This window comes from Balaenoptera borealis (assembly GCF_965194805.1).
Source record: "Balaenoptera borealis genome assembly, chromosome: 7".
Classification (NCBI taxonomy): Eukaryota; Metazoa; Chordata; class Mammalia; order Artiodactyla; family Balaenopteridae; genus Balaenoptera; species Balaenoptera borealis.
In genome coordinates this window covers 99,567,267-99,585,578 of record NC_138864.1, presented here as the reverse complement: position 1 = coordinate 99,585,578, position 18,312 = coordinate 99,567,267, and the positions used below count along the sequence as shown (strand labels likewise).

Sequence of the window (18,312 nt, the reverse complement as noted above, 5' to 3'; positions counted from 1 at the left end):
ACGTTGAACTTTACCACTGGTTCAATATTATCAGTGTCCTCATTACCTTACCTTCTTGCTGAGGAAATGGTATACTCTTTCAAAGATGAAACATTATTGTATAAGTCTGTTGGTTCTGAGGCTTAGTGTTGATGCCAAATGCCATTTGCCATGTTTCCTATCTCTCCTTTGTCCCTCCAGATACATGTTCAGCCTTCTCTACCCAGCTTTATGCCCTGGGAGACTGACCTCTATGAATTTCACCAATGGGATCCGTTGTGCTCCATCCAGTTAAGACTAGAGAATAAAGAGCACTGGCAGAAGCATCAAAAGAAGGAGGAGAATAAGGAAAATCCTGGCTCTCTTCTGTGGGCTCTTCTTTGGCTGGCTGTGTCCCATGACAGCTCTCTCTCTGGGTTAGTCTACAAATTCCTCTGCTCGACATTTGAGCCTCAGTATGTTCCTGATGCACTGTTGCTAGTATGAGGATACTCCACTACTACGTTTTCCTTATTCGGTTTCCTGCCCACATCTCTATAAATAGTCTATGCATTAAATGCTCCTCCAATGATTCGAGGGCCATGTTGGAAACCTGACTGATAACATCAACCAACGTTACAGAAATCATAGAAACAAGTAAAACACAAGTCCTCCACCTGCCATAGAGCTTTAAGGAGCCATTTCTAATTATAACTTTCCCCTAGGAGTACACACCTGACTCTGAAGCCGGAATGCTTTCACACGGGTATAACAAACAGAAACTAGGTTTAAAGAAGTATACTGAGGAACAAACAAAGAGATTAGAATACCATTTGGTGAGATAAGTGCTTTGACAAATCTTAGTCCATTTAATTTTTAATAATCTTTTGATATTCTATTGCCTTGCTAATTCCAAACAACTTTGGAAAAGTGGCCTTAAAAAGGTAGTAACTTTAAGGTAAGCCCTTCTTTTTCCCTGTCTTCTTTTGGATATCGAGTTTAAGATAAATTTCTATGAAAATCATATTAATATTAATTCTGAATACTTAGGATGCATGGATTATTCTGGAAATTATGAAGTTTGCTGTTTTAAAAATGTTTTTATTCTCTGATTCAAACATTTGGCATTTTGTTCAGCTATGACAAACACATTAATTTTTCAAAAATATTTTTCTTATTTAGGAAAATTATTTATTTTCAAACTTTCATTGATTGGGAAGTTTTCATTTTAGACTCTTGATATTAATTTCTAGAGTTATTTCATTTTACTTAGAGAATATGAATGACTGATATCTTAATATATTTTGGGGAATTCTATGAGGTTATATTTGTTATTCAAAAAAATTATCAACTGTGGCTTATCTTCCATGGAGGCAGAACATGCATCCTTATGCTTTATGAAATGTGAAATATTTAAAAGAAGCTTACTAAACAACACCTCTCTTCCTCCCTGAGTTTTGAACTAATTGAGAACTAAGACAGTCAGCAGATGGAGAAAAAGTACTAACTTTATTAACCAACTGGATTGGGAGACAAGAATTACTATTTACCCAATGATTTACTTGCTAATTCTTTCCCTGCAGTATAGACTGTAGCTCAATACAATGGAATGTGATTTGCAGAGCAGATAAATTCACCTATCTTCTATAGGCTTAAGGACCAAAGTAAGCGCCTATATTGGCATTGGGAATAAAAACGTAACACATTTTATTTAGCTTCTCAAAGGGGTAAGAGTTCTTCAAAATTCGAACCTAGATTAAAAATATCAAATAAAATCTTAAATTTGGTAGATCATACTTTTTTTTCCTGTAGTATATCTGTCTAGCTGTCTATCATTAACTTATTCATCTATCCTTTTTATTAACTCTTAAAAATAATATATGAAATCATAGTAAAACCTTATCATTAAAACTCAAAAAACAGATAAATTAGTATCTCTCCACGTAAAATACACAAACTCATTCTCCCATCTTAAGAGGTAAACATAGGGAGTTTAATGTCTAAAGTTCCAGATCTTTTTGCGCATATTCATGTATTCACATTCACATGCGTGCATAGAAATATGTAGTTTTGCCTTGTATTTGTTTCATATAAATTTCTTTGCAACCTGCTTCTTAGACTTAACATTTTGATTGACAGATTTAGTGGTTTATTGGAGAGATAGGCACACTTTCTTTTATGTTGCTTTTCCACACTATAGGGCCCTTAGGCAGGGAAGGAATGATCTGAATGGGGTCACAGTTACAGTGACTCTTTTCCATTCTGTCCAAAATAGAGTAGTTACAGAAGTAGAAATTACAGCTGTGGGTTGCATTTCTTCCTAGAAACATGAACTTCCTGATCAACCTGATGAGATCAGCATTAACAGCCTTTGCCACTGGTATTTGCTTTCCTCAGGCCTGCCATTAAGGGCCATGATAGCCATTTTTATATAATTATTTTCTTTTTTAAAAGTTTATTCTTTTTAAAATCCCTTTCTCTACTACTAAGTACAATCACCCTCTTTTTCCAGTTACATTTCTATTATTTTCTTTTATCGTTAGAGTTATCACTCTTCCCCTGTGTAGTCCCCTTTGAGGTTTCAGCAAATAAAACCCATGAAGTCAGAATCGGGAAGTTTTAAATTTCAATTGCTTGCTTTTCCATTGTGTACTGTTTTCCATTTTGTTCTCACTGCTTTATTTGCCCTGACCAGGACTGAAGGAAACATCCAGTCCTTTTCTCCACCAGAAATGAGAAGTATACTATTGTATGTGATAGAGAGGAATAGTGTATATGAAGTTCTCGAGGAAGTTAACAACAGAAACAAAGTTTTTAAATAACCTTAAGATAATGTGAGAAAATATGTGCATGCATGGAAAAAAATTTTGAAAAGCTATTAGACTGATGACTAATAACATTAAAATCTTCTGATTTCTCGCTCTCACCTCCCAAGTTCATATGGGTAACCACTTTTTACATTTTCTTGTAAATTTCCACAAATGTTCTGAACATAAACAAGTGCATGTTAGCATATAGCTACATATATACACCTTTCATACAAATTGCTTATTATATATACACACACCCATAGATGTAGTTTTAGACATAGACATACACACACATAATTAAACACACACACACAAATCTGTAACTTATTCTTTTTAAATATTTCACCTCAGATTGTTTTTTTCCAAGTCTATATACCTAGATCTACCTTATTCTTTCCAATTAGTAACTGATGTCTTTTGCATTGGATTATCATAATTAATTCAAGTCTATTGATTTTACTTCGATTCCAGTTTTGCTATTAAAAACAATATAACAACAAGCATACATGTAAATCTTCTAATGAACTTGGGTCAGTATAAACTTTGGCAGACATAACAGTAATTCCCTCCTTATAAATTTATTAGGACCTCTGCATATATAATGTTTTTAATCCTTAGCTTATTTTTGTATCTTGTATTTCTCATTGACTTTTAAGAGATGTCTTTGCTTGATTGCTTTCAATTTATAAAAGAGAAGGCATTAAACTTTTCATTAATACTCACACTTACCCCTGTGTGGACAACACTCTACCTCTATTTATTGCCAGTGCAACAAGAGGAGATTTTAGATAACAATACTGTGTCTATACCATGGCTATTTTTTTTTTTCTTAACAGCTATAACAGAGTTTTCCATAAGGGCTCATAATGACCTGTTCCCAATTATAAACTTTTTGCCCTGAGAATTAATTTCCAGATTTCAATGTAAATATTCTTACATAAAAGAATTAAAAATATTTTTAAGAATTTTTTTATAGTTCTAGAGAATTGTCACTCTAGAGCCTTTCCAAAAAATGCTGAATTTAAAAATGAAAGTAGTTCTTCAAATCCTGAGACTTTCCAAAAATGCTGAATTTGAAAATGAAAGTAGTTCTTCAAATCTCAGCATCTGTCCCCAGATTCTTTTAACTGTAGATGTAGGATGAACAGGGTCCGTGGTCTCCCTTCCATTCCCTGCGCTTCTTGTTCTTTAATTTTACATCCCCAGGGCATGTTTCCTCAAGATCATCCTCAGATTATGCTCCTGTTCTGCTCTAACCTACACAGTTTGCACTTTCTCCTTCCTCTCAAGAAAGATCACTTTACTGGTGATGGTGATTATGATAATTTTTAATTTGTGGTAATTTGTGTTTTCACTGGGGACTTACTGCTTACCAGAAACTTATTACAAACAGTAGAGTGTTTAGTTCCTATCCCTAAATTATACAGGGGGAAATTTAAGCTTAGCAAAGTTGAATAGCTTTGTCCATGGCCCATACCACCTTTCTTGTCACCACAAATCCCAACCCATGAATGACCAATTGCCATGGTGATAAGACAGAAGAGTGCTGTGTTCAGTTCCACAGATTCTTAGAGGCAAAACTCTCACTTGACTCCCTAACGTGCTGCATGGTTGACTATGGTGTGTCATAAGGTTCTCTGTTTCTGCTTGGGGAGCAAGGGACCTCCCCTGGTTTTCAATCCCAGATGGCCACAGTAAGTTGTCTCTAGTTCACAGCAAAGGAACCAATCCCATACACAAGCCCCGCAAACAAGATGAGCTCCACGTATCAGTCTCCATTAGGCCTGAAGAGCTAGTTTTTGGGAAAATGTAAGTTATAAGGTACATATATATTTTCTCTGAAATACAATAACTGTGTGTGTTTTGCATGCTATGCAAATTAAGCTCATATATCCATGTATATGCTATGTAAATATAGATTGATAGGTATATATAAGCATAGATACAGATATAGAAATAGACACAGTACAAAGCAGTGGTTCAGAGCCTGGCTTCTGAATCAGACTGCCTGGATTTGAATCTCAGCTCTGTGAACACTTTCTTCATTTATAAATTGATTTGATATCAGAAGTGCAGTCTAAAGGCAGAAATAATCTCAACACTACAAACAAAACAAAAAGGAAGAAAGAAAAAGAAATAACCTTTGAAGGCTAATAACTTAGATTCAAATCAGAGCCCCGCTACTTACCGGATATATGATCTTGGATGACTTATTTCACTTCTTTCTTCCTCACTTTCCTAATCTGTAAAATGAGAATAAAATTCCAGTCACCTCATACAGTTCTGAGGAATAAAGAAGAGTGTAACTTAGACTCTCATCTGGTACATTACAAGAACTGTAAAAACGTTAGCTATTATTACCATTCAGTCTATTCAGAAACCAGGGAACAGAAAGGGCTACTATTCATTGAGGGTTTTTCAGGGTTAACATATGGTTTGCAAAAAATATGGATTGCAACCTCCAATAGAAATGCTTTCTCTCTACTTGAATATGAAAGAACATACAAGGGTTTAAGGTTCTTTGACAATTATCGTTCTTTAAAATTCCAGTAGTGAATGATACAGCTGCTCATAAAACAAAGACAAAAAAATAAAACATATGCAATTTAATTATATTAAATCGCATTTTGTAGCTTAGTCATTGGGAAAATGTTTGGGGTGGTTTCATTTGCTATTAGCCCTCATTTTATGTTCGTTACCATTCCTGAGGTCTCCCCATTTTAGTTTTCTAGGATTGAAAGGCTTATTTTATAAATTATTCATGTGTGTTGTCATATTTGACTTTCCTACATCCTTAAACTTCATTGTCAAATTTTTATACTGTTGGGGGTGTCTGTATGGTTTCTTTAGTGTATCTTTAAACCTGTATTTGGAAAACATAACTTGGGCTTGATGATCATTAGGGCAGCTTGTATAAGTATGCAACTTACTTTTCCACCATAGAACTGTCAACAGCTGCTGGCTTTTCTCTGATGCACCTAAAAACAAAAGAATAAATATCAGTATAAACAAGTTACATAAGTGACAAACTAAGGCACTGTTTATGTGTAGTAGTAGAGCCAAGCCCTAAAGGCAGATGAAGATTTATGTCCAATTCCTATACCAGTTAGGCTGGCTTTGAAAATCATGGTTAACTCGGTATCCTCAGTATCAGTGGAAAATCATAGTCTACTCCCTTAAATGTGATACCCTTTGGAAGAGTAATTTGGGTTCCACTTGATAAGTTACTGTCAGAAATAAAGGTTATCTGATAAGAATGTGATTATCAGAAATGACCTATCAGTGTATCTGGTTTTTGATAAATGATCATGGGACCCCATGGGGCCCCAATCAACTACCATTGATAAGAATTAATATGTAACCAGCTCACACAACTCAACATCAAAAATATAAACCACCTGATTTAAAAATGGACATTTTTCCATAGAGGAAATGCAGATGACCAACTGGCCCATGAAAAGATGCTCAACATCCTTAATAATAATGAAAATGCAAATCAAAACAACAATGAGCTATCACTTCACACCTATTAGAATGGCTATCATCAAAAAGAACACAAATAACAAATGTTGGTGAGGATGGGGAAAAAAAAGGAACCTTTGTACAATGTTGGTAGGAATGTAAATTGGTGCAGCCACTGTGGAAAACAGTATGAAGGTTTCTCAAAAAACTAAAAACAGAACTACCATATGACCCAGCAATGCCACTCCTGGGTACTTATCCAAAAAAAACGAAACACTAATTTGAAAAGATACATGCGCCCCAATGTTCACAGCAGCATTATTTACAATTGCCAAGATATGGAAGTAACCTAACTGTCCATCAACAGGTGAATAGATAAAGAAGATGTGGAATATATATACAACGGAATACTACTTAGCCATAAAAAAATGAAGTTGTGTACTTGCAACAAAATGGATGGACTTAGAGAGCATTACGCTAAGTGAAGTAAGTCAGAGGAAGACAAATATTGTATGGTATCCCTTATATGTGGAACCTAAAAAATACAACAAACTAGGGAATATAACAAAAAAGAAGCAGACTCACAGATATAGAGAACAAACTAGTGGTTATCAGTGGGGAGAGGGAAGGGGGAAGAGGCAATATAGGGGTAAGGAATTAAGAGGTACAAACTATTACATATTAAAAAAAGATGCAAGGACATACTGTACAACACAGGGAATATTGCCAATATTTTACAATAACTATAAATGGAATAGAACTTTAACGAATTGTCAATTACTATATTGTACACCTATAATTTATATAATATTGTCCATGAACTACACTTCACAAAAGAAAAGAATTCATAGTAAACTCTAATGCCTCTTTTGATCATTTCACCTAAAGTAATGAATTCAGGATAAATTTTTTAAAATTTACATATTCACAGTATGAAAACTATAAAAGTGTAATATTATTTTATGAAGAAATGGCATATCTAAATAACAAAAATTGCTAAAATAACCAGCTGAGCGTCCCCTCACAGCTGTAACCAGAGTAGTCATCCATCCACCAGCTCTAGTTTGTCTAAGGGGAGGCTAGATGCTCAAGAGAATTCCTGCAATTAAGAAATCTAGGAAGAGGAACCAAGATGGCAGAGTAGAAGGATGTGCTCTCACTCCCTCTTGTGAGAACACCAGAATCAAAACTAGCTGCTGGACAATCATCGACAGGAAGACACTGGAACTCACCAAAAATATACCCCACATCCAAAGACAAAGGAGAAGCCACAATGAGACAGAAAGAGGGGCGCAATCACAGCAAAATCAAATCCCATAACTGCTGGGTGGGTGAATCACAGACTGGAGAAGACTTACACCACAGAAGTCCACCCAGTGGAGTGAAGGTTCTGAGCCCCACGTCAGGCTTCCCAACCTGGGGTTCCAGCAATGGGAGGAGGAATTCGTAGAGAATCAGATGTTGAAGCCTAGTGGGATCTGATTGCAGGACTTGGACAGGACTGGGGGAAACAGAGACTTCACTCTTGGAGGGCACACACAAAGTAGTGTGTGCATGGGGACCCAGGGGAAGGAGCAGTGACCCCATAGGAGACTGAACCAGACCTACCTGCTAGTGTCGGAGGGTCTCCTGCAGAGGCGGGGGGTGCTGTGGCTCACCGTGGGGACAAGGACACTGGCAGCAGAAGTTCTGGGAAGTACTCCTTGGCATGAGCCCTCCCAGAGTCTGTCATTAGCCCCACCAAAGAGCCCAGGTAGGCTCCAGTGTTGGGTTGCCTCAGGCCAAACAACCAACAGGGAGGGAACCCAGCCCCACCCATCACCAGTCAAGCAGATTAAAGTTTTACTGAGCTCTGACCACCACAGCAACAGTCAGCTCTATGAATCACCAGTCCCTCCCATCAGGAAATGTACACAAGCCTCTTAGATAGCCTCATCCACCAGAGGGAAGACAGCAGAAGCAAGAAGAGCTACAGTCCTGCAGCCTGTGGAACAAAAACCACATACACAGAAAGACAGACAAGATGAAAAGACAGAGGGCTATGTACCAGATGAAGGAACAAGATAAAACCCCAGAAAAACAACTAAATGAAGTAGAAATAGGCAACCTTCCAGAAAAAGAATTCAGAATAATGATAGCGAAGATGATCCAGGACCTCAGAAAAAGAATGGAGGCAAAGATCGATAAGATGCAAGAAATGTTTAACAGAGACCTAGAAGACTTAAAGAACAAACAAACAGAGATGAACAATACAATAATTAAAATGAAAACTACACTAGAAGGAATCAATAGCAGAATAACTGAGGCAGAAGAACGGATAAGTGACCTGGAAGACAGAATGGTGGAATTCACTGCTGCAGAACAGAATAAAGAAAAAAGAATGAAAAGAAATGAAGACAGCCTAAGAGACCTCTGGCACATCATTAAACACAACAACATTTGCATTACAGGGGTACCAGAAGGAGAAGAGAGAGAGAAAGGACCACAGAAAATATTTGAAGAGATTATAGTTGAAACCTTCCCTAACATGGGAAAGGAAATAGCCACCCAAGTCCAGGAAGCGCAGTGAGTCCCATACAGGATAAACCCATGGAGAAACACACCAAGACACATAGTAATCAAATTGACAAAAATTAAAGACAAAGAAAAATTATTGAAAGCAGCAAGGGAAAAACGACAAATAACATACAAGGGAACTCCCATAAGGTTAAAAGCTGATTTCTCAGCAGAAACTCTACAAGCCAGAAGGGAGTGGCATGATATACTTAAAGTGATGAAAGGGAAGAACCTACAACCAAGATTACTCTACCCGGGAAGGATCTCATTCAGATTTGATGGAGAAATCAAAAGCTTTACAGACAAGCAAAAGCTAAGAGAAGTCAGCATAACCAAACCAGCTCTACAACAAATGCTAAAGAAACTTCTCTAAGCGGGAAACACAAGAGAAGAAAATGACCTACAAAAACAAACCCATAACAATTAAGAAAATGGTAACAGGAACATACATATCGATAATTACCTTAAACATGAACGGATTAAATGCTCCAACCAAAAAACACAGGCTCGCTGAATGGATACAAAAACAAGACCCATCTATATGCTCTCTACAAGAGACCCACTTCAGACCTAGGGCCACATACAGACTTAAAGTGAGGGGATGGAAAATGACATTCCATGCAAATGGAAATCAAAAGAAAGCTGGAATAGCAATACTCATATCAGATAAAATAGACTTTAAAATAAAGAATGTTACAAGAGACAAGGAAGGACACTACATAATGATCAAGGGATCAATGCAAAGAAGAAAATATAACAATTATAAATATATATGCACCCAACATAGGAGCACCTCAATACATAAGGCAACTGCTAACAGCTATAAAAGAGGAAATCGACAGTAACACAATAATAGTGGGGGACTTTAACACCTCACTTACACCAATGGACAGATCATCCAAAATGAAAATAAATAAGGAAACAGAAGCTTTAAATGACACAATAGACCAGACAGATTTAATTGACATTTTATAGGACATTCCATCCAAAAACTGCAGATTACACTTTCTTCTCAAGTGCGCATGGAACATTCTCCAGGATAGATCACATTTTGGGTCACAAATCAAGTCGCGGTAAATTTAAGAAAACTGAAATCATATCAAGCATCTTTTCCGACCACAATGCTATGAGATTAGAAATCAATTACAGGGAAAAAAAAGTAAAAAACACAAACACATGGAGGCTAAACAATACGTAACTAACTAACCAAGAGATCACTGAAGAAATCAAAGAGGAAAGCAAAAAATACCTAGAGACAAATGACAATAAAAACACGACGCTCCAAAACCTATAGGATGCAGCAAAAGCAGTTCTAAGAGGGAAGTTTATAGCTATACAACCCTACCTCAAGAAACAAGAAAAATCTCAAATAAACAATCTAACCTTACACCTAAAGGAACTAGAGAAAGAAGAACAAACAAAACCCAATGTTAGCAGAAGGAAAGAAATCATAAAGATCAGAGCAGAAATAAATGAAATAGAAACAAAGAAAACGATAGCAAAGATCAATAAAACTAAAAGCTGGTTCTTTGAGAAGATAAACAAAATTGATAAACCATTAGCCAGACTCATCAAGAGAAAGAGAGAGAGGACTCAAATCAGTAACATTAGAAATAAAAATAGAGAAGTTACAAGAGACACCGCAGAAATACAAAGCATCCTAAGAGACTACTACAAGCAACTCTATGCCAATAAAATGGACAACCTGGAAGAAATGGACAAATTCTTAGACAGGGGGCTTCCCTGGTGGCGCAGTGGTTGAGAGTCTGCCTGCCAATGTAGGGGACACGGGTTTGAGCCCTGGTCTGGGAAGATCCCACATGCCGCAGAGCAACTAGGCCCGTGAGCCACAACTACTGAGCCTGTGCAACAAGAGAGGCCGTGACAGTGAGAGGTCCGTGCACCATGACGAAGAGTGGCCCCCGCTTGCCACAACCAGAGAAAGCACTCGCACAGAAACGAAGACCCAACACACCCAAAAATAAATAAATAAATAAATAAATTTATTAAAAAAAAAATTCTTAGAAAGGTATAACCTTCCAAGACTGAACCAGGAAGAAACAGAAAATATGAACAGACCAATCACTTCAATTTCAAGTAATGAAATTGAAACTGTGATTTAAAATCTTCCAACAAACGAAAGCCCAGGACCAGATGGTTTCACAGGTGAATTCTATCAAACATTTAGAGAAGAGCTAACACCCATCCTTCTCAAACTCTTCCAAAAAATTGCAGAGGAAGAAACACTCCCAAACTCATTCTATGAGGCCACCATCACCCTGAAACCCAAAGCAGACAAAGATACTACAAAAAAGAAAAATTACAGACCAATATCACTGATGAATATAGATGCAAAAATCGTCAACAAAATACTAGCAAACAGAATCCAACAACACATTAAAAGGATCATACATCATGATCAACTGGGATTTATCCCAGGGATGCAAGGATTCTTCAATATATGCAAATCAATCAATGTGATACACCATATTAACAAATTGAAGAATAAAAACCATATGATCATCCCAATAGATGCAGAAAAAGCTTTTGACAAAATTCAACACCCATTTATGATAAAAACTCTCCAGAAAGTGGGCATAGAGGGAACCTACCTCAACATAATAAAGGCCATATATGACAAACCCACAGCCAACATCATTCTCAATGGTGAAAAACTGAAAGCATTTCCTCTAAGATCAGGAACATGACAAGGATGTCCACTCTCACCACTATTATTCAACATAGTTTTGGAAGTCCTAGACACAGCAATCAGAGAAGAAAAAGAAATAAAAGGAATACAAATTGGAAAAGAAGTAAAACTGTCACTGTTTGCAGATGACATGATACTATACATAGAGAATCCTAAAGATGCCACCAGAAAACTACTAGAGCTAATCAATGAATTTGGTAAAGTTGCAGGATACAAAATTAATGCACAGAAATCTCTTGCATTCCTATACACTAATGATGAAAAATCTGAAAGAGAAATTATGGAAACACTCCTATTTACCACTGCAACAAAAAGAATAAAATACCTAGGAATAAACCTACCTAGGGAGACAAAAGACCTGTATGCAGAAAACTATAAGACACTGATGAAAGAAATTAAAGATGATACCAACAGATGGAGAGATATACCATGTTCTTGGACTGGAGGAATCAATATTGTGAAAATGACTATACTACCCAAAGCAATCTACAGATTCAATGTAACCCCTATCAAATTACCAATGGAATTTTTAATGGAACTAGAACAAAACAATCTTAAAATTTGTATGGATACACAAAAGACCCCGAATAGCCAAAGCAGTCTTCAGTGAAAAAAATGGAGAGGGAGGAATCAGACTCCCTGACTGCAGACTATACTACAAAGCTACAGTAGTCAAGACAATATGGTACTGGCACAAAAACAGAAACAGATCAATGGAAAAAGATAGAAAGCCCAGAGATAAAGTGACACACCTATGGTCAACTAATCTATGACAAAGGAGGCAAGGATATACAATGGAGAAAAAACAGTCTCTTCAATAAGTGGTGCTGGGAAAACTAGACAGCTACATGTAAAAGAATGAAATTAGAACACTCCCTAACACCATACACAAATATAAACTCAAAATGGATTTGAGATCTAAGTGTAAGACCAGACACTATAAAACTCTTAGAGGAAAACATAGGCAGAACACCCTTTGACATAAATCACAGCAAGATCTCTTTTGATCCACCTCCTAGAGTAATGGAAATAAAAACAAAAATAAACAAATGGGACCTAGTGAAACTTAAAAGCTTTTGCACAGCAAAGGAAACCATAAACAAGGCGAAAAGACCACCCTCAGAATGGGAGAAAATATTTGCAAATGAATCAACGGACAAAGGATTAATCTCCAAAATATATAAACAGGTCATGCAGCTCAATATTAGAGAAACAAACAACCCAATCCAAAAGTGGGCAGAAGGCCTAAATAGACATTTCTCCAAAGAAGATATACAGATGGCCAAGAAGCACATGAAAAGCTGCTCAACATCACTAATTATTAGAGAAATGCAAATTCAAACTACAATGAGGTATCACCTCACACCAGTTAGCATGGGCATCATCAGGAAATCTACAAACAACAAATGCTGGAGAGGGTGTGGAGAAAAGAGAACTCTCTTGCACTGTTGGTGGGAATGTAAATTGATACAGCCACTATGGAGAACAGTATGGAGGTTCCTTAAAAAAGTAAAAATAAAATTACCATATGATCCAGCAATCCCACTACTGGGCATATACCCAGAGAAAACCATAGTTCAAAAAGACACATGCACCCCAATGTTCATTGCAGCACTATTTACAATAGCCAGGACATAGAAGCAACTTAAGTGTCCATCAACAGATGAATGGATAAGGAAGTTGTGGTACATATATACAATGGAATATTACTCAGCCATAAAAAGGAACGAAATTGGGTCATTTGTTGAGGCGTGGTTGGATCTAGAGACTGTCATACAGAGTGAAGTAAGTCAGAAAGAGAAAAACAAATACCGTATATTAACGCATGTATGTGGAACCTAGAAAAATGGTACAGATGAACCGGTTTGCCAAGCAGAAATTGAGACACAGATGTAGAGAACAAACGTATGGACACCAAGAGGGGAAAGCCGCGGCAAGGTGGGACTGGTGGTGTGATGAATTGGGCGATTGGGACTGACATGTATGCACTAATGTGTATAAAATTGATGACTAATAAGAACCTGCTGTATAAAAAAATAAATAAAATTTAAAAATTAAAAAGAACAACTAGTACTAAACTTTTGTTGGGTTATTTGTATGGAAATATGTTAATATAAATGTTTCAGACATTACATGAAATTCCTAAAAATCTTACATGTTCTGGTATAATATTATAAGTCATAATTCTAGTTATTATTTTAAAATGATATCTCAGAAATAACTAAATTTCCTTGTCAATTGCATTATTATTAACTTTCATCAAATCTTTAACTGTGGTCACTTTTAAGTCTTGTCATTTACAGACAGTTCTGGGTGAACTCTGATGCTTTTGCAAAAATGTTCCTATAAAAGGGTTTCATCTTCAAGGAATTCATGGAAAAGACTGACAAGCACAAGTTTCTGGTAACTGACTATACTGCTGAACTGAATGAATAAGCATTTTCAGAACTCTAATGGAAAACTGATGAATTCATAAAAAGCACTAACAAAAGATCAAGATGAAAAAAAAATACATGGGACTGAGTGAACTGATGAGGATTATTATAATTTTTGTGACTTTGAATTAAAAAAAAAAGAATTTCTTAGCAATAAAAGAATAAACAAAACAAAACAACAACAACAAAAATTCAATACATTTATTTACCCATCATTGAATTTTTAAAATATAGCTTTATGGAAATTTTCACTCCAGGTAAAACTTTTCTAAAATAATTAAAATTTGGAATAATTTTGATATCAGTTTATATTTTATCTCTTTCAGAACTAAAAAATGTAAGAAAACTAGTAGCACATCAATGTATTCTCATGTAAAAAGAATAAATAGTAGTTAAAAACTAAAGCAGCATACATGATAAAAAAGTAAAAGCTCTGCTTTAATTCTCCAATCTCTCAACAACCCATAGGTGACAATCAGGAAAAATTTGATATGAATATGCAAAATATTTTTGTGCATTTATGTGTGTGTAGACACAAACATAATTGTTTTTAACACACATGGAATAAAATATACTTTCTTGTACATAATTTTGCAACTCACTATTTTGCTTCTGTTAAAATCTCTTTTCCTAGAACATTATGTTAGATCTCTTTGCTCTTGGTAATTATATATAATGATTTTGTAATTTTCTTTTATATGAGTGAATCATAGTTTATTTAATCATTCCCTCATAAGTGGACATTTATGTTATTAGTAATATGTGGTCATTATAACAATGTTGCAGTAAACATTCATATACATGCAAGATATTTGGATTATCTCTGTAGAAATCAACATTTTCGATAAACTGATATCACTAATATCAATAGTACTGTGTATTAACAATCTTACATTTTAAATAATCTGTTAGATGAACAATTTTTTGTTTTGATTTTTATTAAAATTTGGTGGTTTTGTTGAGCATCTTTTTCTGTTTTTTTACAAAATAGAGTTTATTTTTTAAAAAATAAATTGTTTCATCTTTCCTTTGTCTAATTTTATATGCTTATTTTAGGAAATCTTTATATATTAATCTTTTGCCTTCTATATATGTTGAGAATATCTTCCCTAATTGTTGTTTGTCTATTGACTGTATTTATGACATTTTTAATACAGAAGATCTTCATTTTATGTAGGCAAATCTGCTGGCCTTTTTCCTGGTAGCTTCTGATTTTCCTCTTACCATCTTTCCTAACCAAAATCAAGTTAAGTGGCAGGAACTCTGGATGAAATAATTCAACTCAGAGAATATTTTTTACAAAGCAACTGTAAATTAGTGAATGTGATTATAATTATTGTAACATTAGTCTTATATCAAAGGCATATCACACAACCAGGAAGGATATGTAGACTGAAGGCGTGTTGTCACTGCTGATCATACAGTGCCATTTGATGATATGTCTATGCAAATCTCATAACAACTCTGCTTTACCATTTAGAATGAGGATAAGCATATGCTTTTTACATAAATCTTGCTGTGTTCTTTCTCATTTAAAATGATTCATCTTTAGATTTGCTAATGTTTGCCAGAACTACAGTCAAACTACATTAAGAAAATATTGTACTTTTCTCAAAGATACTGATTTAAAAAATATGTAAAAATAATGTTCAGACCTAATTTAATCATGCTCCTGGTTAATTATTCATACACTGTGCCATCACTAAGTCTGTCCACTAGAAGGAAAGTGAATCTGGTAATGGTAAGTAAGTATAAGGCCTTTAGTCCATTTGGGCTCCTACAACAGAAATAGCAAAAACTGGGTGGGCGGCTTATAAACAACGGAAATTTATTTCTCACAGTTCTGGTGGAGGGGAAGTCCAAGATTAAGGCACCAGCAGATTCAGCATCCACTGAGAGCCCACTTCCTGGTTCATAGACACTGTCTTCTTGCTGTGCTAGAACGGATGGGGTCTCTTTTATAAGGGCACTGATCCCAGTCACAAGGACTCCACCCTCATGACGTAATCACTCACCAAAGGTCCCACCTCCAAATACCATCACGTGGAAGATTAGGTTTCAACATTTGATTTTGGGCGGGGACATAAATATCCAGCACATAGCAAGTGTTAGTAAAAAATATGTATCCCATCTTTACTTTAGTGTGTTGCTAATGTTTACTCGGTGATTACAGAAAAAATATGAACTATATCCTTTAATAATTTGCAAATGGAGGAAATGGACTCAAATCCAGATTATGTTATTCAAGGTCAGATATTTTGTTTTGCTCTGTTTCCCACTGTGCAACTAAATAAGCTAAGTTAAAGGTCCCTTCAAAAATTACTAAAATAATTTGAACCTTGAGTCTACACTGAACGGGACAAAGTTAATCAGGCAACGAAGATATTCAAGACTATTGCAATAGAGGACAGAGGCTAGAACTAAGTTCAAACTCAACTCCAGTGTAGTACAGGATGGTAGGCTTTCTCAAGGCTGGAATGAGCTAGTGGAAATTTACTGGAGGATGCTATAGGTCATGACTTGAAAGTTGAAATGACTTCTTGGTCCATGCAGAATGGATGTTGTGTTAGCAAGCATGAAAACCAACATTAATCTCATTGTACATCTCCATCAGATCTCTTAGGTGACCAGGAGCATTGCCAATGAGCAGTAACAGTTTTGAAAGAATCTATTTTTCTGAGCAGCAGGTCTCAACAGTGGGCTTAAAATATACAGTAGATCATGTTATTAAGAGATGTGCCGTCATCAAGGCTTTGTTGTTCCATTTACAGAGAACAGGTAGAGTAGATTAGCATAATTTATAAGGGCCCAAGGATTTTCCGAGTGGTAAATGAGCATCAGCTTTGACTTAAAGTGACCAGCTGCGTTAGCCCCTAACAGGAGAATCAGCTGTCCTTTGAAGCCAGGCATTGACTTCTCCTCTCTAGCTATGAGAGTCCTAGATGGCATCTTCTTCCAATAGAAGGCTGTTTAGTCTACATTGAAAAACTGTTGCTTAGTGTAGCCACCTTCATTATCTTAGCTAGATCTTCTGGATAACTTGTTTAAGCTTCTACATCAGCACTTGCTTCTTCACTTTGCAACGTTATGTTATGGAAATGGCTTCTTTCCTTAAGTTTCATGACCCAACCTCTGCTAGCTTCAGACTTTTCTTCTGCAGCTTCCTCACCTTTCTCAGTCTTCACTGAATTGAAGAGAGTTAGGGCTTTGCACTCGACTGGGCTTTGGCTTAAGGGAATGTTGTGGCTGGTTTGATCTTCTATCCAGATCACTAAAACTTTCTCCATAACACAGCAGTAAGGCCATTTCACTTTCTTCCCATAATTGTGTTCACTGGAGCAGCAAGTTTAATTTCCTCCAAAAACGTTTCCTTTACATTCACAACTTGGCTAACTGGCACAAGGGGCCTACCTTTCAGCCTGTCTGTGCTTTTGATAAGCCTTCCGTACTAAGCTTAATCATTTCTAGCTTTTGATTTAAAGTTAAAGACTTGGGACTCTTTCTTTCACTTGAACACTTAGAGGCCATTGTAGGGTTACTAACCGGCCTAATTTCAATGTTGCTGTGTCTCAGGGAATAGGAAGGCCCAAGGATAGGGGGAGAGAGGGGAACGGCTGGTTGGTGGAGCAGTCAGAACACACACAACTTTTACTGATGAAGTTTGCCACTTTATATGGGCGTGGTTCAGGACACCCCAAAACAATTACAATAGTAACATCAAAGATCACTAATCACAGATCACCATAACAAATATAATAGCAATGAAAAAGTTTGAAATATCGCAAGAATTACAAAACTGTGACACAGAGAAGTGAAGTGAGCCAATACTGTTGGAAAAATGGTGCTGATAAGCTTTCTGGATGCAGGTTTACAAACCTTCAATTTGTAAAAGCAAAAAACACAGTATCTGCAAAGCACAATAAAGTGAAGTACAATAAAATTAGGGAGGTATGCCTGTACTATCACCCTTGATGATTATATTTCAAATAAGTGGTTCTCAATTCCTTGAAAAAAACATTCCTAGGTTGTAAAACTCGCAAGAGGCTTTTAAAAAGTTTTACATCTCAAAAGGGCAGAGGAAGAATTTACAATTACAAGTTTTCTAAAGTAAATGCTCTAAGTAAAGGGAGGTCAGAGGCCTATAGTTAGTAGTAAGAAGCTTGTCTAAAGTTTAGTGAAGCTGGGGTGGGGGGCACATTAAGGCCATCTTGATCAATACCAACTGAAAATCTCAAAATAAAAGCAGATCTTCCAAATGATGCCACTTGTAACCTCGGCATGAGACTCAAACCCCTCTGAGTGATGTTCAACTATCAGCTACATTCAGAGATACACGTAGTGAATTTCAGTAATTGGAAGAGTATAGATTTTTTGGATTGAG

General features: G+C 36.1%; 1 long non-coding RNA gene across 3 annotated transcripts in view; it reads left to right on the top strand.

Annotated features, from left to right (window-relative positions):
• Positions 1 to 15,657, top strand: part of LOC309632526 — a 151,605-nt gene extending 135,948 nt beyond the window's left edge. For all 3 annotated transcript variants that reach the window (XR_014246943.1, XR_014246944.1, XR_014246945.1), the window contains one exon: positions 181 to 15,657. This is a non-coding gene — a long non-coding RNA (uncharacterized lncRNA). The remainder of the gene's footprint in view (positions 1 to 180) is intronic.
• Positions 15,658 to 18,312: the final 2,655 nt, after the last annotated feature.